Genomic DNA, 23,472 nt, shown 5'->3' on the forward strand with positions numbered 1-23,472 from the left:
TCCAAAATGAAGCTGGCTTGTCCAAATGTGCTTTAGCTCACCTCAAGCGGCACTTTTTGTGCTGTTGGCGGAGAAAAGGCTTCCTCTGCATCACTCTCGCATACAGCATCTCCTTGTGTAAAGTGCGCCGAATGGTTGAACGATGCACAGTGACTCCATCTGCAGCAAGATGATGTTGTAGGTCTTTGGTGCTGGTCTGTGGGTTGACTCTGACTGTTCTCACCATTCGTCGCTTCTGTCTATCCGAGATTTTTCTTGGTCTGCCACTTCGAGCCTTAATATGAACTGAGCCTGTGGTCTTCCATTTCCTCAATATGTTCCTAACTGTGGAAACAGACAGCTGAAATCTCTGAGACAGCTTTCTGTATCCTTCCCCTAAACCAGGATGGTGAACAATCTTTGTCTTCAGGTCATTTGAGAGTTGTTTTGAGACCCCCATGTTGCTACTCTTCAGAGAAAATTAAAAGAGGAGGGAAACTTACAATTGACCCCTTTAAATACTCTTTCTCATAATTGGATTCACCTGTGTATGTAGGTCAGGGGTCACTGAGCTTGCCAAGCCAATTTGAGTTCCAATAATTAGTTCTAAAGGTTTTGGAATCAATAAAATGACAACAGTGCCCAAATTTATGCACCTGCCTAATTTTGTTTAAACAATTATAGCACACTTTCTGTAAATCCAATAAACTTCATTTCACTTCTCAAATATCACTGTGTGTGTCTCCTATATGATATATTTAACTGACATTTTTTATCGTAACAACCAACGATTTATACAGGAAAATCATGACGATTAACAAGGTTGCCCAAACTTTCGCATCCCACTGTATGTGCACCTGGTGTGATATACCTGTGTGAGATCTGAGCCAATTTAAGAGGGAATACATGTGAGGGTGTCCTATCTTTTTCCTCAGTTAGAATAGGCATTTTTGTAGAATGACATTTACAGAAGATCTTGAAAAGACTTTTCTTCAGTTTTCTTTGTTTAGTTGGATTACTTTAATCTCTCTGTATTGTTGAAACGGAGATGAAATAACCATTTATTAAAAATGTTACAAAAAACCACATGCTTTCAAAGGGTGTCCTAATTTTTTCACATGACTGTACACACAGTTTTACTCCAGGTTTCCATAACAACCCAGCCATTTTTATTCACTGCTGTAGGTCAGCTTTAGGCTAGGGCTACAGGACGACAATGTCGCACAACACATAGGGCACAACAACACTGCTACATGCATCCATTTTTGCGACTGTCGTGTCGCAGTTGCTGCATGCCGCAGTGCGACACCATAGCCTATTGTTATAGAAATTGTTGCACGACAATGGTACGACAAAATGTTGCGAGACACATTTCATCATGTAGCCCTAGCCTTAAAGGGGCAGGGCACTGTGGAGGTCACTGTTAAGGGGAAAGAGACGACTATTAAAGGGGCAGCTGCTGTGGAGGTCACTGTTAAAGGGGCGGGCACTCTGGAGGTCACTGATAAAAAGGCGTTCACCGTGGATGTTATTGTTAAGGGGGCAGGCGGCTGTGGAGGTCACTGTTAAAGGGGAGTGCACTGTGGAGGTCACTGTTAAGGGGCAAAGGCCACTATTAAAGGGGCAGCTGCTGTGGAGGTCACTGTTAAGTCACTAGGGTAGTGTGAGGTCACTGTTAAGGTAGCGGGGTACTGTGGAGGTCACTGTCAAGGGAACGAGGTACTGTGACAGTAACTGTTAAAGGGACGGGTGCTGTGGAGGTCTCTGTTAAGGGGGCAGGGAACAGTGGAGGTCACATATAAGGAGGACAGTCCCCTATGGAGGTCAGTGTTAAGGGGCGGGGTGCTGTATAGGTCAATGTCAAGGGAGTGGGGTGCTGTGAAACTTACTGTTAAAGGGACGGGCTGCTGTGAAGGTCAAAGTTAAGGGGATGGGCTGCTGTGGAGGCCCCATTTTAAGGAGGCGGGGAACTTTGGGTCAGTGTTAATGGGTGACGGGCTGTGGAATTCACTGTTAAGGGGGCAGGGTGCTGTAGCGGTCACTGTTATTGGGGATACTGTCGATATCTTTTAAAGACACACAGAAACATTAAATGAAATAGACGAAATATACCCGTGCGAAGCTGGGTCCTTCTGCTACTATAATTATATATGTACAGCTGGTAAAGGTTATACATCTTCTTGGATATACTAATATGGACCTTGCTGGTATAACCTGGGTATCTTCAGTATATAAATATATATGTACAGTTGGTATAATTTTTACATCTTCTTGTATATAGTGATATCGACTACACTGGTTTAACCTGGGCATCTCCAGTATAACCTGGGCTTGTTCTGTTATTTAATGTCACAATAGGTAGGTAAGCGGGGAAATAACCAAACACAGGAAAACAAACAGAACAAACGACTAGGCCCAAAAGCTAGGGAGAAAAGGGTCACCTCCTAATGATCCCTAAAAGCTTTCCCTAAACTGCTGTGCCCATGTGCATACCCTTATGGTGGATATGCACATGCCCTCGTGCCTAAATCAAAACACCCTGGGCAAACCCTAAGCAGCAGGGAAAAGGGAAGAGGCAACCTGCTTCTTCAAACCAGGAGGAATCTAGCGTCTCCCTAGAGGCCTAGATAAAACACACAAAAGGAAATAACGGAGAGGACTTATCTTGAGCAGAGCTGGAGCAGACGATCCACCACACATCAAGAGCTCCCAGGAAAGAACTATAACCCACACAGGCCACTGGGGGAAGGAGGGATAAATAGCCTCACTAACAATGAAACCCAGTACACCTGAGGGAAGGTGGATCCAGCTCAAACCCAAATCAAAACAAATAGGGAAGTTAGCTATATGCAGCCAGTCTGACAGACCTCAGCACATTCACAGGGCAAGGCGTGACAGTACCCCCCCCCCCCCCTTCTACGGGTGACCTCCGGACCAACTTTATCCGGGTGTGCCTTGTGAAAGGCCATCACCAGGCGGCTAGCACTGATATCGATAGCCGGAACCCACATTCTTTCCTCGGGACCGTATCCCTTCCAGTGCACCAGGTACTGGAGGGAACCCTGAAAAACACGTGAGTCAAGAATCTTAGAAATCTCAAACTCCAAATTGCCATCCTCCAGGACAGGGGGAGGTGGCAATGGAGATGGTTCCACAGGTTCCACATATTTCTTTAATAAAAACCTGTGAAACACATTATGGATCTTCCAGGTCTGCGGAAGATCCAGACGAAACGCCACCGGGTTGACAATCGCAGAGATTTTGTAAGGGCCAATAAATCTTGGACCCAATTTCCAAGATGGTACCTACAGCTTAATGTTTTTAGTGGACAACCACACCAAATCACCCACACAGAGGTCCGGACCCGTCATACGCCATCCGTTTATATCTTTCACCCATCTTTTCCAAATTAACTTGGATCTTTCGCCAGATAGATGACAAGACGGAAGAGAATCTCTTCTCTTCTGGCATCCTAGAAGATCCAGTCCCAGAAAAAGTACCAAACTGGGTGAAAACCATATGCACCCAAAAATGACGACTTATCAGTGGACTCCTGTCTACGGTTATTCAAGGCAAATTCCGCTAGAGACAAGAATGAGGACCAGTCATCCTGGTTCTTGGCAACAAAACACCTTAAATTGGTCTCCAGGTTTTGGTTAGTGCGCTCTGTCTGACCATTCGACTGGGGATGAAAAGCCGAAGAAAAAGACTGAGACAGAGTTGAATTCCCAGACGAAAGCAGAACGCCCTCCAAAACCTGGAAACAAATTGCGTTCCCCTATCAGACACCACATGCCATGTAGTTTTACAATGTTATCGATAAAAACCTGAGCGAGAGTTTTGGCATTGGGCAAGCTAGGTAACGGTACAAAGTGGGCCATCTTACTGAAGCGGTCCACTACCACCAAAATCACAGTTTTCCCAGAGGAACTCGGTAAATCAGTAATAAAGTCCATGGACAAATGCGTCCAAGGACGAGACGGGATGGATAAAGGAAGAAGGGATCCTGAAGGCCGAGTGTGAGCTACCTTCGCGCGTGCACATCTCTCACAACTGTCACATAACCCTCCACACCCTTGCACAAACCTGGCCACCAGAATTTCTGGGAAATAAGATATATGGTGAACTTGCTTCCAGGATGTCCCGCAAGGACGGTATCATGATGTTCCTTGAACAAGAATCAGGAGCCTCCTCCTGGGCCCCCAACACCTCCATCTCCAACTCAGGGTACAGAGCGGAAACCACCACCCATCAGCCAAAATCGGAGCAAGATCCTCTGAATCACTCCCCCCAGGAATACGATGTGACAACGCATCTCCCTTGACGTTTTTAACCCCAGGGCGAAAGGTGACCACAAAATTTAACCTAGTAAAAAACTGTGACCATCTAGCCTGTCTAGGATTCAGGCGCTTAGCAGACTGCAGGTAAGCCAAATTCTTGTGGTCAGTATATACCGTAATAGGATGAATAGCCCCTACCAACCAATGACGCCATTCCTCAAAGACCAATTTAATGGCCAGCAAATCTCTATCTCCTACATCATAATTTCTTTCAGCGGCCGAGAGTTTCTTGGAGAAAAAAGCACACGGACGCCATTTGCTAGGGGATGGACCCTGCAACAGAACTGCTCCAACCCCCACTTCTGATGCATCAACCTCCACGATGAACGGTTGAGACACATCAGGTTGCATCAGAATAGGAGCAGACGTAAAGCATTTCTTAATAACAGAAAAGGCCTGTAATGCCTCATCCGACCAGACAGAAAAGTCGGCGCCTTTTTTTGTCATATCTGTCAAAGGTTTTACAATGGTGGAATAATTCAAGATAAATTTTCTGTAGTAATTGGTAAAACCCAAAAACCGCATCAGAGCTTTCTGATTCTCAGGCCGGTCCCATTCCAGAGTCAGAAAGCAGGTATCCTAAAAACAGTAGCTCCTGGACAGCAAATACACATTTTTCCAAATTTGCATACAATTTATTCTCCCGAAGGATCGACAACACCTGTCTCACGTGATCCTGATGAGTCTCCAAATCGGGTGAGTAAATTAGTATGTCATCAAGGTAAATAACAATAAACCTTCCAACTAAATGATGGAAAATATAATTGACAAATCGCTGAAAGACCGCTGGCGCATTAGTTAAACCAAAGGGCATGACAAGATTCTCGAAATGACCTTCAGGTGTATTGAAGGCCGTTTTCCATTCATCTCCTTCCTTAATTCTGATCAGATTATAAACTCCTCTTAAATCCAACTTGGAAAACACCCTTGGCTCCGACAATTTGATCAAATAGATCAGAAATCAAAGGAAGGGGATACGGATCACGGACCGTAATGAGATTCAATACCCGGAAATCTAAACACGCTCTAAGTGATCCATCTTTCTTTTTTACGAAAAAGAAGCCGGCGGCCACAGGGGACTTAGCCTAATATGTCCCTTTGCCAAACTCTCTGCAATATACTTCCGCATAGCTTCTCTTTCGGGTTGGGAAAGGTTGTATAGTCGAGATTTTGTCCGTTTAGCTCCAGGGATGAGATTGACCGGACAATCATATTCTCAATGGGGGGGCAGCTCCTGAGCTCCACCCTCCGAGAATACGTCCGCAAAATCAGAGAGAAACTGAGGTAGGACCATAGTTGACACCCCTGAGATAGAAGCACAAAGACAGTTGTCCGAACAAAATTCACTCCAGCTACTGATTTGTCTTGTTTGCCAGTCAATAGTAGGGTTATGCTTTATCAACCACGGTAAACCCAGAACCATCGGAGCAGGCAAGCCCTTCATAACAAAACAAGAAATTGACTCAACATGTGAATCACCCATCCTTAACTGAATGTCATGAACGATATGAGTAAGACTCTTTTGTGAGAGAGGGGAGGAATCAATAGCAAACAATGGTATCTCTTTATCTAAAGTGCTAGTTCTAAAACCAATATTTTGGAGGAACTGAAAATCGATAAGGTTTACTCCCGCACCACTGTCAACAAATACCTCAAAATCAAAATTTCCTGAGTCTAGCGCCACCATGGCAGGCACTGCCAAAGACATGGCCGTCTCCAATGAATCGGGATACTCATGAAAATCAAGGGCATCTTTCAACCTCTCAGATAGCCCCTGACAAAACTGACTCCGGAGTGCAGGATCATTCCACCCCGAGTCAGTTGCCCATCTTCTAAATTCTGCACAATACGACTCCGCAGTACGTTCTCCCTGTAACAAACTGCGCAACTTAGATTCAGCCATAGAGACCAGGTCTGGGTCATCATAAATCAAGCCCAAGGCTCAAAAAAATTCATCCACCGACCAGAGGGATGGTGAACCGGTTGGCAAAGAAAAAGCCCAGGACTGCGCGTCCCCTTTGAGCAGAGATATAATGAACCCCACTCTTTGATTCTCGTCACCAGATGACATCGGCCGCAGACGAAAATACAACCTGCAGGACTCCCTGAACCGAATAATGTCATCACCTCCCCCGAGAACCAGGGAGAGCGACTTTAGGCTCTAAGCAGGCCTGATTTCCTCCAATGGCGCCAGACGCCAGAGCATTCTGACACTGTGCAACAGAACAGCGGAGATCAGCAACCTCCAGCGATAATCCCTGTATGCGATAAACCAAGGCATCCATAGCCTTCATTTCGCAAACAGCAGGGATATGACAGTTTTTTGGGCGGGTTATAATGTCACGATCGGTAGGTAAGCGGGCAAATAACCAAACACAGGAAAACAAACAGAACAAACGACTAGGCCCAAAAGCTAGGGAGAAAAGGGTCACCTCCTAGCGATCCCTAAAAGCTTTCCCTAAACTGCTGTGCCCATGTGCATACCCTATTTAGCATTAGTGAGGGGCTTATATCTGAGTGTCTGTGATAATGCAGCGGTTAATAATATTGATATCTGTTTTCCATGGTGGTCTAAGGTGGTTATGATTTAATCTCTAATATCCCTGCAGGTTTGGAGAAGGATTATTATAACCTATTAAAGATGGATATGGTGGTTATTCTTATAGTAGATCACAGCTCTTTTTCCTTATACAGAGTTCCAAATCACCTGCTAACCTTTGCACAATCACCAAGATAAATGACAAAATTCTGTCTTCCTGCAGCTGCCACTAGAGTGAGTTCATTGCCTAGGGATCTAATAAGAAGGGGAAAACATCACAGATATTAAATAAAAATGAAGCATCCTTTATTATGAATCGACATCCATCTATTGCCCTATATTACTACCTCCCTAAATTGCACGAATCCCTTATTGATCCAGCAGGAAGGCCAATAGTGTCGGACGTCAATTGCCTGACAAGCAATTTATCTAAATGTGTGGATCTTCATCCACAACCTTGTGTAAAGCTGACCCCAGCCTATCTAATTGATACTACAGATATCATTCAATTATTGCAGACTGTACAATGGCACTCTGAATACATTATAGGTACATTCGACGTCAAATCATTGTATACGGTAATAGAGAGCGATAAGGAATGTGAAGCTGCAATATAATTTTTACGCCAATCCAGTTCTTATTCTACGGAACAAATAGATTTTTTTTTATGGGGGACGCTATGGGGACGAGATTCGCACCAAGTTTCGCTAACCTATATGTAGCCCAACGGGAGAATGATTGTATTTTCCCATCTGGGGGACTCGGTGCGAATCTTGTACTCTGGTGCCGTTTTATTGATGATATTATTTTTATTTGGAAGGGAGGAGAAGAATCTCTTTAAAAAAAAATTGCGGTTATAAATAAAAATTTATATTTTACTCCTACATATAGTAAATCTGAATTTTTTGGGGGGATTTAACTATTTTTATTGAAGAAGGTACTATACAGTGAGGAACAGAAGTATTTGAACACCCTGCGATTTTGCAAGTTCTCCCACTTAGAAATCATGGAGGGGTCTGAAATTCACATTGTAGGTGCATTCCCACTCTGAGAGACAGAATTAAAAAAAATTAAGGAAATCACATTATATGATTTTTAAAGATTTTATTTGTCTTGCACTGCTGAACATACGTATTTGAACACCTGAGAAACAACAAGAATTCTGGCTCTCAAAGACCTGATACTGTGCCTTTAAAAAGTCCATCTCTACTCCACTCATTAATCTAACTTAGTAGCACCTGTCTGAGCTCTTTAAAGACACCTGTCCACCCCACAGTCAGTCAGATGCCAACTACTACCATGGGCAAGACCAAAGAGCTGTCAAAAGACACCACAGAGAAAAAGGGCTACGAGGCAATTGCCAAGCAGCTTGGTGAAAATAGATCAACTGTTAGAAAAATTGTTAGAAAATTGAAGAGGCTAAAGACGACTGTCAGTCTCACTCGGACTGGGGCTCCATGCAAGATCTCACCTCGAGGGGTATCACTGATGATAAGAAAGGTGAGGAATCAGCCCAGAACTACAAGGGAGGAGCTGGTCAATGACATGAAGAGAGCAGGGACCACAGTTTCAAAGGTAACTCGGTAGAACACTAGGCCGTCATGGCTTCAAATCATGCATTGCATGGAAGGTTCCCCTGCTCAAATCATCACATGTCCAGGCCCGTCTGAAGTTTGCCAATGACCATCTGGATGATCCAGAGGAGGCATGGGAGAAAATCATGTGGTCAGATGAGACCAAAGTAGAACTTTTTGGTCTAAACTTCACTCGTCGTGTTTGGAGATAAAAGAAGGACGAGTTCCATCCCAAGAACACCATCCCTACTGTGAAGCATGGGGGTGGTAACATCATGCTTTGGGGGTGCTTTTCTGCAAAGGGGACAGGATGACTGCACTGTATTAAGGAAAGGATGAATGGGGCCATTTATTGTGAGATTTTGAGCAACAACCTCCTTCCCTCAGTCAGAGCATTGAAGATGTCATGTTGGAAGACCCAGCCACAACCCAACGACCCGAAGCACACAGCCAGAATAACCAAGGAGTGGCTCCATAAGAAGCATATTAAGGTTCTGGAGTGACCTAGCCAGTCTCCAGACCTAAATCCAATAGAACATCTTTGGAGGGAGCTGAAACTCCATGTTGCTCAGCGACAGCCCCGAAACCTGACAGATCTAGAGGAGATCTGTGTGGAGGAGTGGGCCAAAATCCCAGTTGCAGTGTGTACAAACCTGGTTAAGAACTACAGGAAACGTTTGACCTCTGTAATTGCAAACAAAGGCTTCTGTACCAAATATTAACACTGATTTTCTCAGGTGTTCAAATACTTATGTACAGCAGTGCAAGACAAATACATTCTTTAAAAATCATACAATGTGATATCCTGAATAGTTTTTTTTTAATTCTGTCTCTCAGAATGGGAATAAGAAGAAGAAAATCCCTTGATTGTCCCTCAGTGGGGAAATGTTGGCATAACAGCAGCAATCACATTCATAACAGGAGCAAAAATAAGAGTAATTAGAAATTAAAGAGTAAAATACAAGAAAACATAAGACAGAATTTAAAATGTATTTAGAGAAGGCTCACCTCCTAGACAAAAAATGGAGTGGGTGCACCTACAAAGAAGGTTACACCCAATCTTCAAGAAAATTGTATAGATAATTGAAGGAGTAGGGCACACCTACATTCAGATACATATGGAAGAGTTTTTCTAGACAATAAATTTATTTATACCAGAAAAAAATATATATACTTTAAAATTATTAAAATTGCAAACATCCATAAAAAGCAACACTAAAATATAAAATTATGTGAAAAATCCTAGGAAAGAAATGTCCTGAATAGAGTCTCAAATTTTTCTGTTATTTTCTATTACTTTGAATGTCCGTGTTACATTAATTGTCCAGTGGACCTGATATCCACGCTATTTGGACGCAGTCCGTGGTAATCAGGATTTTAGTAAGTTCACAGGTTAGTTTCAATATAGCCGAAGTGAGGATGTGTGGTTGAGTCACTCACATTTCTTTTGCTACAAGTTTAGCAATACATCCAATCACTTTGCCTGTGTATACATCCATACGGCATTGGTTTTACTTACAGTTCTGTAGATTTGTGCCGTCTGTACTGCGGTTGACGTGGCGTCCCACGTCTAGTACGCTTACAGGCTGCGATGTAGTTTCCAGGAGATAGATTCAGGGATCTGCAGCAATCAACTGTAGGAGTGCCGTCTCGGTGGTTTTGTGTGGTTTAGTTCCTGCACAGGTGCTCAATCAAGCAAGCAGGTCAGATGTCACTGCGGCTGTTGATTTCAGGTTTTTTCTTTACCAAATTTTTTGGATACCGATCCCACTATTCCTGGTCGATTTGAAGCGCTTCAATGTATATTTAGTCTCATGGGGTTATCCTTCTCATGGGGTTATACATTGAAGCGCTTCAAATCGACCAGGAAAATTTGAGACTCTATTCAGGACATTTCTTCCCTAGGATTTTTCACATAATTTTATATTTTAGTGTTGCTTTTTATGGATGTTTGCAATTTTAATAATTTTAAAGTGACTATAAGTCTATATAGCATGCAAATATATGTTTAATAATATTTTATGTATATATATTTTTTTCTGGTATAAATACATTTATTGTCTAGAAAAACTTTTCCATGTGTATCTGAATGTAGGTGTGCCCTACTCCTTCAATTATCTATAAGACAGAATTTACTTAAAAAATTCACTACTGGGTTTATGGGAACAGTGGTGATTATAAATCCTAACCGCTGCTGGAAGGACCTCCGATAACGTTCCTTCGTGCACCTAGGATGCAGCAGTCTGTCACTGAAGGAGCTCTCCAGCTCCACAACAGCTTTGTGCATGGGGTGGGAGACACTGTGTAACAGTGAAGTTAATTTTGCTAGAGTTCTTCTGTCACCCACCTCCTGCACTGGATCAAGGGGACAACCTAGGACAGAGCTGGCCTTCTTAATGAGCTTATCTAATCTCTGTCTCTCAGCCACAGATAAGCTGCTCCCCCAACAAACCACACCATAGAATATGGGTGATGCCACCACTAAGTCAAAGAAGGTCTTTAGGAGCGTCCCCTGAACTCCAAAGGACGTCAGTCTTCTCAACGGATAGAGTCTGCTCTGACCCTTTTTGAAAAGAGCATCAGTGTTATGGCTCCAGTCCAGTTTGTTGTTCAGGTGAACACCCAGGTACTTATAAGAGTCCACCACCTCAATGTACGTTCCCTGTATGTTCACTGGAACCAAAGCAGAGGGCGGAAATCCACCACCAGCTCCTTGGTTTTGCCCGCGTTGATCTGGAGCTGGTTCCGCTGACTCCAGTCCACAAAATCCTGTGTCCCCTGTCTGTACTCTGAGTCGTCCTCACCTGTGATAAGGCCAACTATGGCAGAGTCGTCAGAGAACTTCTGTAGGTGGCATCCTGGGGAGTTGATGGAGAAGTCTGTAGTGTAGAGGGTGAAGAGGAACGGTGCCAGCACAGTTCCCTGTGGTGCCCCCGTACGGCAGATCAGCTTGTCAGAGACACAACCCTGAGATTTAACAAACTGTGGGCATTCTGTGAGGTAGTCAAGTATCCAATGTGACATGTGGTGGTCCACTCCTGCCATCTCCAGCTTGTCCCTCAGAAGTCCAGGTTGGATGGTGTTAAAAGCACTAGTGCTTCTAGGCCTCTCCAGGTGAGTTAGAGCTCGGTGTAGGAGGTAGATGATGGCATCATCCACCCCGATGTCAGGCTGGTAAGCAAACTGCAGTGGATCCAATGAAAACCTCACCAGGGGGTGAAGATAGTTGAGAACCAGCCGTTCGAGGGTCTTCATCAAGTGTGAGGTCAGTGACAGAAAAGTACTAATTGAGCATAATGTAGACAGTAATAAAATGAATAAACAAAATAATAGTGAGAATACAACAATAATTCCTGCAATTATTTCAGGTTACAAAAAATCAATCCAGTATACTTAGAAATATAGTTAAAAACTACTGGGATATCCTCCATCAGGATAAAATTATTGGAGGACAGATTCAGAAAATCCCAGATTCATTTACAAGAAAGCCCCAAATATAGGCAATATGATCGCACCAACTGTTAAAACAGTAAAAACAACGAGTAGTAATATAGGGATCCCAGAATGTATGAGCTGCTGAAAATTGGGTCGTACAAAACCGGTTTATGAATTAAAAGACAAAGAGGGTCTTTACAAACAGACAATAAAACAACATATCACATGTCATACTGAAGGGGTCATATATTTAATAACATGCCCATGTGAGAAATTTTACGTTAGTAGAACCAAAGACCCTTAAAAGAACGTGTAAGGGAGCACATATATAATTTAGAGTGAAAATATGAAGGACACCCTTTATCGAGACACTATTCTGAGGTACATGGGGGGAAATGGAAAGGGTCCTCTGTATGTGAGTATAAGAAGAGGAGATTTAATCAAATATCAATCGAGAGCAGAAACGAAGTGGATTTTCAATCTTAATAGTCTAGCTCCGAGGGGCCTCAATAGTGAGGTCGAATTGCTTGCTCGGAGTGTGAGTATCAAATAGGAGGCGTGCTACCGGCCGGGGCACGCTTCCATCTGAAAGAAATAACTAAACTGCCTCTAAAAGACTCCGGGATTGAGCAAAGCCATTGGAGCTTTTACCACAGCTGGACTAACGAAGGAATAGACCCCGGGAGAAACGAAGGTAGGAGTGATTTATATCACGAACCAATTGCACTATTCGTATAGGGGAATATTGGATGTGGTGGAATCTCAGCAGGAGTCAATTAAGAGACTGTTTATATTGGATCTTTATACATGTCTGCAGTTGAACCTAATAATAAATTACTATATACTGAGCTTCCCCTAGTGGTGACACAAATCTATCTTTTTGTGATCTCAAATTATTATCAAAATTGCATTTTGCACTAAGCATTTGCTGCCATCTTGATGACATCTGCCATACATGGACTTCAAATGTCAGATCTTCAGGAGGTGAGTAGGCTCCACAGCTGGCAGGTAACTGCTGTAATGTCTCCAATCGTGGACATTTAGCAGTGACATTTGAGTAGTTAGACAGAGAGAGGGAATACCCTTTGTTTTCCAATCAGGCGCCAATGGTGAAATTGCACGTTTCAATCGGTTGTTGTGGCAGCCTGGGGCTTTGTGATGGCTCCCAAGCCTGCCTTTGTAACTGCATGTTAAGCCCTGGTCATATTGGAAACCAGTTAATATCCCATACACTGCAATAGTATACTATTTTAATCTTAAAACACAAAAACCCCCAAAAAATATGAAAAATTCAAATCACTTCTTTTTTCTATTTTTTTTTTCCATAGAAAAATAAACAAAAATAAATATAGTTTTAAAGAAAGTCCAAATTATTAAAATACAAAAATATCTTTCTGCATGATGACAGCCATAATGGAAACCAAAATCTAAATGGTCATATCAAGGTTTTTTTTTTTGGTCCCCTTGTTCTCAAAAACAAAAAAAAAAACTGAAGGAAAAGTCATCAAAAGTCTGTATGCACCTCACGGTGGTACGAATAAAAACGACAGCTCATCTTGCAAAAATCTAGCCCTCACACTGCTCTGTAGACTGAAGAAAAAAATTATGGGTTTTAGAATATGGCAATGCAATTTTTCTAAAGGTTTTTCATTTGTGAAAAGTAGTAATAAACAATAAAAACGACATCAATGGAATCATACTGAAACGCAGAATTCACACGACTGTATGTTTTTTGCTGTCCACAAAACACTGAGCCGTAAAAAATACGGATGATGTCCTTTTGGCATCCGTATTGCATCCGTTTTTTTTTTTGCAGATCCATTGTAACAAAGCCAATCCTTGTCTATAAAAGGGACAAGAATAGGACATGCTCTATTATTTTTGCGGATATACAGATGCGGACAGCTAGTGTGCTGTCCGCATTTTTTGCGGACCATTAAAATGAATGGGTCCTCATCCAATCTGCAAAAAAAACGGAATGGACATGGAAACAAAATACGTTCATGTGAATGAAGGCTAAGCTTGTAATTTTTAGAGTACAGTAAAAAACAAAACCCAAAAAACCATGGTGGTATATCCCTGCAGGTTTGGAGTGGGATTATTATAACCTATTAAAGATGGATATGGTGGTTATTCTTATAGGAGATCGGAGCACTATTTTCCTGATACAGAGTTCCAAATACCCTGCTAACCTTTGCACAACCATCAAGATAAATGACAAAATTCTGTCTTCCTGCAGCTGCCACTAGAGGGAGTTCACTGCATAGGGATCTATATACATGTCTGAACCTAACACTAAATTACTATATACTGAGCTCCCCCTAGTGGTGACACAAATCAATTATTATTATTATTTTTTACTGAACTCAGATCATCCATTTTTCTAAAACTAACTCTTCTATTAAAATTCCATATTTCTGCTCTTCAATGTTTTTTATTTGACCCCATTAAGATTTTTTCCTCATTTTAATTATTTTTAAAAGTGGTTACAATAAAAAAAAACTATGTAAATATTGAATCCTTGCAATTGTACCGACTCGCAGAATAAGCACATACATTTTTAGAGTGGAAACCAAAATGCCAAAAAATGGTGGAATTGTGTTTTTGTTTTTTTATTTCACTGCATTAAGATTTTTTCCCTAGTTTTCAATACATGATATGGTAAAAAACAAATGGCACCATTACAAAAAAACACCACTTGTCCTGCAAAAATAAGCCCTCATATGTGTATGTAAATAGAAGGTAAAAAAAAGGCATGGTCCTTAAAGGGGTATTCCAGCTTTTTATAATCAATATCAGATTGGTGGGGAACAGACAAAAAGATTACCCTGTCCTAATTACTCAGCGGCTTCTTTCCACCTAGGAACTTCAGAATGAAGCTTTTACTACTTGGAATCCCACTGGTCTCCTTCATTGTGACATTTGGATTTGAGGACACACCACAACCAATATGCCTTTAAAAGGGTTATTCCAGCTTTTTGATAATGTTGACCTATATTCAGGATTAGGCCTCATGCACACGACCGTTGTGTGCATCCGTGGCCGTTGTGCCGTTTTCCGTTTTTTTTCGCGGACCCATTGACTTTCAATGGGTCCGTGGAAAAAACAGAAAATGCACCGTTTGGCAGCCGCATCCGTGAGCCGTGTTTCCTGGCCGTGAAAAAAATATGACCTGTCCTATTTTTTTCACGGCCAACGGTTCACGGACCCATTCAAGTCAATGGGTCCGTGAAAGAACACGGATGCACACAAGATTGGCATCCGTGTCCGTGATCCGTGGCCGTAGGTTAGTTTTTCAAAGCTGAGTTTTCACTTCGTGAAAACTCAGAACCGACAGTATATTCTAACACAGAAGCGTTCCCATGGTGATGGGGACGCTTCTAGTTAGAATACACTACAAACTGTGTACAAGACTGCCCCCTGCTGCCTGGCAGCACCCGATCTCTTACAGGGGGCCGTGATCAGCACAATTAACCCCTTCAGGTGCGGCACCTGAAGGGGTTAATTTTGCTGATCACGGCCCCCTGTAAGAGATCAGGGCTGCCAGGCAGCAGGGGGCAGACCCTCCCCCCCCTCCCCAGTTTGAATATCATTGGTGGCCAGTGCGGCCCCCCCCTCCCTCTATTGTAATAATTTGTTGGTGGCACAGTGTGCGCCCCCCCCTCCCTCCCTCTATTGTAATAGTTCGTTGGTGGCACAGTGTGCGCCCCCCATCGCCCCCCCCCCCAACCTCTATAGCATTAACAACATTGGTGGCACAGTGTGCGGCCTCCCATCTCCCCCCCCCCCCCATCATTGGTGGCAGCGGTGTTCCGATCGGAGTCCCAGTTTAATCGCTGGGGCTCCGATCGGTAACCATGGCAACCGGGACGCTACTACAGTCCTGGTTGCCATGGTTACTTAGCAATAGTACAATAGTAGAAGATTCATACTTACCTGCTGCTGGCTGCTGCTGCGATGTTCGTGTCCGGCCGGGAGCTCCACCTACTGGTAAGTGACAGCCTCAGGTCTGTGCGGCGCATTGCTAAATGAACTGTCACTTACTAGTAGGAGGAGCTCCCGGCCGGACACGAACCTCGCAGCTCCCAGGTTAGGGTATTTTCACACTTGCGGCAGGACGGATCCGACAGGCTGTTCACCATGTCGGATCCGTCCTGCGGCTGTTTCGCCGTGCCCCCGGGCCGCCGCTCCGTCCCCATTGACTATAATGGGGATGGGGGCGGAGCTCCGGCGCAGCACGGCGGTGCACGGCTTAAGGCCGCCGGACTAAAATTACTGCATGTCAGGTTTTTTAGTCCGGCGGCTTTCTCCGTGCACCGCCGTGCTGCGCCGGAGCTCCGCCCCCATCCCCATTATAGTCAATGGGGACGGAGCGGGGGCACGGCGAACAGCCACAGGACGGATCCGACATGGTAAACAGCATGTCGGATCCGTCCTGCCGCAAGTGTGAAACTAGCCTAAGTATGAATCTTTTACTATTGTACTATTGCTAGTAACCCGCTGCCACCAATGATCGGGGGGGGGGGAGATGGGAGGCCGCACACTGGCCACCAATGTTGTTAATGCTATAGAGGGAGGGGGGGCCAATGGGGGGCGCACACTGTGCCACCAACGATTTATTACAATAGAGGGAGGAAGGGGGGGGCGCACACTGTGCCACCAATGAATTATTACAATAGAGGGAGGAAGGGGGGGGGGGGGCGGACACTGTGCCACCAACGAATTATTACAATAGAGGGAGGAAGGGGGGGGGGCACACTGTGCCACCAACGATTTATTACAATAGAGGGAGGAAGGGGGGGGGGCGCACTGGCCACCAATGATATTCAAACTGGGGAGGGGGGGGGGCAGACTGCCCCCTGCTGCCTGGCAGCCCTGATCTCTTACAGGGGGATATGATAGTACAATTAACCCCTTCAGGTGCGGCACCTGAGGGGTTAATTGTGCTGATCACGGCCCCCTGTAAGAGATCGGATGCTGCTAGGCAGCAGGGGGCAGTCATGTACACAGTTTGTAGTATATTCTAACTAGAAGCGTCCCCATCACCATGGGAACGCCTCTGTGTTAGAATATACTGTCGGAAATGAGGTTTCACGATCTAACTCATATCCGACAGTATATTCTAACATAGAGGCGTTCCCATGGTGATGGGGACGCTTCAAGTTAAAATATACCATCGGATTGGAGAAAACTCCGATCTGATGGTATAAAAGGGACTCCAGACTTTACATTGAAAGTCAATGGGGACGGATCCGTTTGAAATGGCACCATATTGTGTCAACGTCAAACGGATCCGTCCCCATTGACTTGCATTGTAATTCAGGACGGATCCGTTTGGCTCCGCACGGCCAGGCGGACACCAAAACGACTTTTTTTTCATGTCCGTGGATCCTCCAAAAATCAAGGAAGACCCACGGACGAAAAAACGGTCACGGATCACGGGAAAACGGAACCCCGTTTTGCGGACCGCAAAAAAATACGGTCGTGTGCATGAGGCCTTAGTCATCAGATCAGTGGGGGTGTGACCCCTGGCACTCCCACCGATCAGCTGTTTCTTACTCACTTGAATGGAAGCTGAGCTGCAGTATCCCAGCGTTGCCACTACCCAGTGAACGGCGCTGTCTGCTTCCGGCTTTGTCCACTGTTCATTTTTCAGTGGCTGCCCAAAACAGCTGATCCGTGGCAGTGGGCACTGATCTGAGGACTTATCCTGAAGATGGGTCAACAATATCAAAAAGCTGGAATAACCCTTTAAGGGACAAATTGGTTGTGGTTTGTCCTTAAAGTCAAATGTCACAATGAAGGAGACCAGTGGGATTCCAAGTTGTAAAAGGTTCATTCTGAAGTTCCTAGATGGAAATAAGCGGCTGAGTAATTAGGACAGGGTAACCTTTTACTGCCATCCATATGCTGGGATGTAGAAAATGGTCCCTCTACTCATAGGAAATATCAGAGCTGTCACCTTGATTGCACGGGAATCTCATTAAATCCCAGAAAAAGCTGCGCTCAGCACAGGTAAGAAGCCAGGAAGCGGCACAGGGATGTGAAATCATCACAAGTTAATGTTTTGCCAAACACTGCATGATTTATCTACCCTGCCCTCGTCGGATTATTCAATTACTTACCATTGGGACCAGGTCATACTTTTTTTTTCGTTTTGTTTCAGAGCATCTGGTACAAGGCAGAGTTACAGATTTTTTATTTTCAGCAGGCCATAATACGATATTTATATACAATACACTCCAACCTTGTTGGAGCTCAACATCTATTTGCACAGTAGACTTTTCGCAGAACGAGAGATTATGCTTTTGCAGTACATTTTTCTGCCACTAGATGGCTCTGTAGAATATTACACTACACAAAGCTCAAATAAAAGTGCTTTGTGCCTCAGCAGCACACCTTGTGGCCAAGGGTGGCATTGCAAGTAAAAATAATCACAGTTCAGAGTATCTAAGGGTGTACATTGTAGGAACAACATCAATGCAAACTGTTTGTGCAAACCGATGCTTTGTTTAGAAAAATATGAGGTCATACGTTTGTGATATTCTAGTTCGTAAGACATGTGACTCAGAGCTGGACAGGTTTAGTGGACCCTGGAACTGGGAATTAGTGAAAGTTCCCATAAAGTAGCTATCTGGCATAGCATTGAGAACCTGAGGACACTTAGACAGTGGGATATAGTTATACATTTAGTAGTTTGGCAAGTAGAGAGTAAGGCTGTAAGGTCAGACTACACAGGGTTTGCATGCTGTCTGTTACCATGAAGATGCATAGGTCTGAATAGGAGCTGTACACAAAATAATAGGACATTTTTTAATAATATCTATTGCAAAGTTCCATAATTTTTCACTTTAGATGTAGTGAAACATTTAACAATGGGCATCAAACGATCAAAATTTATTTTAAAATGTAGATCCCAGAAACAGAGAAAAGTTATGCTCATAGAAAATGTCCTCCAGGTCAGTCTGATCTTCAGATGCACATGTGCTATCCATTGCCATTAGTACCTAACATAAAAAAAATGGACCAACGGTGACATTAAAGGGATCATACAACCTTAGAAACACAGCGCCACACCTGTCCACAAGGTATGTGTGGTATTGCAGCTCAGCCCTATTCATGTAGTTGCAGCTAAGCTGTGATACCAGACACAACCCGCAGACAAAAATGGAAAAAAATTATGGGAAACAAAAGCAGCCATGTTTTTTTTTATTCTATACAGCCAACGGAAATCCAACAGTCTACTACTCAAACTGAGAAGAGTAGTCACAAAGCAACCCAAGCCCATCCATTAAAGACAGAGCAAGGGTGCACAACTGAGACCCAATACAGCAGTGGACCCCAACCATGAAGACACAGATGCAGTGCTGTCAATGGTTGTCAACATTATGGGGGGGCTCTAAATGGCTGAAACTATCTTGGGGGAGATGTATGCCTCGCAATATTATGATGTTCTCCAAATTGATCTGATGTGATTTATGTGACTGTTGTTCTTGTGATCTGTAGTGATTTTATGGGCCATCCAGTTGTTTACCTACATATAGCATCTCTTCTAATGTGTCTTGCTTAAGTGATTAATTGAATAATGAGATAAATTACCACTAGTTCTATAAATTCAAATTGAATGGGTCTGGATCCGTCTGCAGAATCCGCATGGATGTTGCCCTTGCATTGGGGACCTCAAATTACGGTCCCCAATGCACGGAACGGCCGAGCAACGGCCAAATGCATAAGCCCTAAGAGGAAGCACTCTCAGGGGTCATGCATGAGCCAAAGTCACCATCTGTCATGGTGGGGAGTGGGGGGAAACTCCCCACTGAACACCGAAGGTAAATGGGAATAAAAACTGGGCCTGGACACCGGGGAAAGGGAGCAGGGCAATTCCTAATGCCACCCTCATCCTAGCCCTGACTCCTATCCATATGAGCTGACCTAGATGGTAGGGCGGCTCATACACCAGAACCATGGACCCTAAATCGCCCTAATGATCCCTGGAAATAATGACAGGAACTAGAGATGACCTGTTCCTCCAAGATACAGATGAACAGGAGTCTCCGACCTGCCTAGATGCAAGGAAAGGGGAAGACAGTGAAAAGAAACTGGATCGGCAGGTAAGACCCCAGAACAACTAGCACTTACCTGCCGCAACAACAGGAAGGAAAACCAAAACACCAGTAATTGCCTTGACCCCCATGCGGACACGGTGCTTGGCGGCCCCAGGCAGAGCTGCTCACTGACTTGTTTTTCCCCCTCCGGGGAACCCTGTAGCCCTCTCACTGAAGGCACAGACAGACAGGGGAGTGTCTAGCATCCATGCAGGACTGTACACACCAAAATGGAACAGACATGGAACAACAACTAGACATGCAACACAAACCCTGAACATAAACCACACCATACATAGAAACGGTTCAGGTAGGAAGACATGATAACAACGGGATTACATTGGTGTCTCACTAGGTGGCCCTGAATAATTGGGCATATGGAATATCCAGGACAGGAGCATAGCTCCAGCACCAACAGAGGCTGGAGGACAACACACTCCAGGCTACCAGCCACAGGCAATATTCACTTCAATCACTTCAAAGTACTAACAAATACATACAAGGCCATCCACAATCTGTCCCCTCCCTACATCTCTGAGCTACTTTCCCGATACATCCCCACACGCACTCTCCGATCCTTACAAGACCTCCTTCTCTCCTCTTCTCATATCACCTCTTCCCACAATTGCCTCCAGGATTTCTCCCGTGCATCCCCCACACTCTGGAACTCGTTACCCCAACATATCAGACTCTCACCAACAGTGGAATCCTTCAAAAGAAACCTGAAAACCCACCTCTTCAGACAAGCCTACAACCAGTGACCCTGCTGCCTCTATACCGCCATGACCAGCTTCACCCGCACCTACTGTGTCCTTCTCCCATACCATGTAGATTGTAAGCCCTCACGGGCAGGGCCCTCTCTCCTTCTGTACCAGTTTGTAACTTGTCTTGTTTATGATTAGTGCAATTGTCTGTATTATGTATGTGCACCGCTTATCATATGTACAGCGCTATGGAATGAATGGCGCTTTAATAATAAATAATAATAATAATAATAATATAAGGACCTAGTGACCACACCCAGCCAGGTAGTTAACCCCACATGCACAAGACAGGGGAGGAAACAAACCTTAAAGGAGAAGTGCACACACATGCTGCGTAAACTACACGTTTCCCCAGGCAACCATCTTTGCCAAAGCACCATATTGCCTAAGCTCCTAGCAGTTAATCATGGCCGTTCTACAGAGCAGGAGACAGGGATGCTATCTAAGCTACTCAAATTTACACATAGCTCAGGTATGTTACAGTATTATTTCACTCAGTTTATTGTTTCGGTTCTCATCGATGCAGCTGTCTACCTTCAAAATCAACCACAACTTCCACCCTCTGTCCCTTGTCTCCACATCAGTCCCTCTCTCCTTCCCTCACCCATGTTCAGTTCACATACACTTTCTACCCTCATACATCACCCGGACCCATCTTCCTCAATGGTGCAGCATAAAAAACACCCATACAAATACGTCAACCACTTGCTGTCTCTTTCTTTTCTCCTACTACTAGCTGCAGGGGATATTTCCCCAAACCCTGGCCCTCCCTCTATTGCCAACTTCAGCTTCTTATCTGCCACACATAGAAACCCTGAAAATCTTATTAATATTCACTGTTCATCTTCTAAAGTCTCTTTTAACTGTGCACTCTGGAAAGCACTTTTATTTTGTAACAAACTCCCCACAATCTATAACTTCTTTCTCTCACATTCTCTGAACTTGCTGGCACTTACATAAACTTGGCTTCAACATTCTGACACTGCTTCGCCTGCCACCTTATCCTATGGTGGATTTCACTTCTCCCATACCCCCAAACATTATGACAGGTACAGTGGAGGAGTAGGCATACTTCTTTCTCTACAGTGCACGTTTCAGGTCATTCCCCCTGAACCTACTCTCACATTCCCTTTTTTTTTAAAATCCATACTATCAGACTCTTCCACCCATTCGCCCTGTCGCAGTTGCAGTTGTCTATCGTCCCCTAGGCTCCCCCCACCAATTCCTGGATCACTTTGCTGCTTGGCTTCCTCACTTCCTATCTTCTGAATCACCAACTCTTATTATGGGTGATTTTAATATCCCCATTGATGACCCTATCTCCCCATCAGCCTCTCACTTTCTTTCTATAACCTCCTCTCTTGGCCTATCACAACTTACTTTCTTCTGCCATGCATGAACAGGGCAATACACTTGATCTAGTCTTCTTCCTTCACTGCTTAGTCTCAAACTCTATTAACTCATTCTTCCCACTTTCTGACCACAATCTTCTTTCCTTTGGTATAAAGACCTCTCACTCGTCTCACGACAATCCAAGTTTTCACACTCATAGAAACCTACACACAATTAACTGCCAGCAACTCATTGACACCCTACAATTAGCTCTCACCCCAATCTCTTCTCTCTCCTGTCCAGATCAGGCTGCCAATCATTACAACTATATCCTCAAAACCACCCTAGATGAAGCAGCTCCAATATCAATCCGACCCTCCCGACACACTAAAAAAAACATCTCTTGACCTGACCTGTGATGCTAACTACCAACCTGTTCCTAACCTCCCTTTCATCTCTAAACTCCTTGAATGTCTCGTCTACTCTTTCTTAATAAACTATCTCTCTAAAACTCTCTTCTTGACCCCTTATAGTCTGCCTTTTGCCCTCTCCACTCTACAGAAACTGCCCTTACTAAAGTGTCTAACTAATCTCCTGACAGCAAAAAGGAATGTCAACTATTCTCTACTGATTCTGCTGGATCTGTCTGCAGCATTTGATACGGTAGACCACAAACCCCTCCTCACCATGCTGCACTCAATTGGTCTTAAGGACACTGCTCTCTCTTGGTTCTCCTCCTTTCTCTCTGGCCGCTCTTTTAGTGTATCATTCACTGGCTCTATTTTTTTCTCCTCATCGTCTTGATATTGGGGTTTCTCAGGGTTCTGTCCTAGGTCCTCTACACTTTTCTCTCTACACAGCCCCCATCAGACAGACTATCAGTAGATTTGGCTTTCGATACCATCTCTATGTTGACGACACCCCAACTATACACTTCCTCCCTTGACATCACCCCTGCTTTACTGAAAAACACCAGTGATTGTCTGACAGTAACATCATGTCCTTTCCGTATCTAAAGCAGAATCTCTCAAAAACTAAGCTTCTTGTCTTTTCCCCATCTACTAACCCACCTAAACTTGATATTTCATTTAGGTCTGCGATACTATCATAACTCCTGGGCAGCACGCCTGCTGTCTTGGGGTCATGTTTGACTCTGATCTTTCCTTTGTTCCCCATATCCAATCACTTGCTCACTCTTTTCATCTGCACCTCAAGAATATCTCTAGAATCCGCCCTTTTCTTACAGTGGAAACGGCCAAAACTCTTGTTGCCTTGATTTATTCTCATCTTGACTACTCAACTCATTACTAATCGGTCTTCCTCTCACTAAACTCTCCCCTCTTCAGTCTGTCCTAAATCCTGCAGCCAGGCTCATCTATCTATCCACCGGCTATACTGATGCAA

The sequence above is a fragment of the Bufo bufo genome, chromosome 5 (assembly GCF_905171765.1).
Source record: "Bufo bufo chromosome 5, aBufBuf1.1, whole genome shotgun sequence".
Taxonomy (NCBI): domain Eukaryota; kingdom Metazoa; phylum Chordata; class Amphibia; order Anura; family Bufonidae; genus Bufo; species Bufo bufo.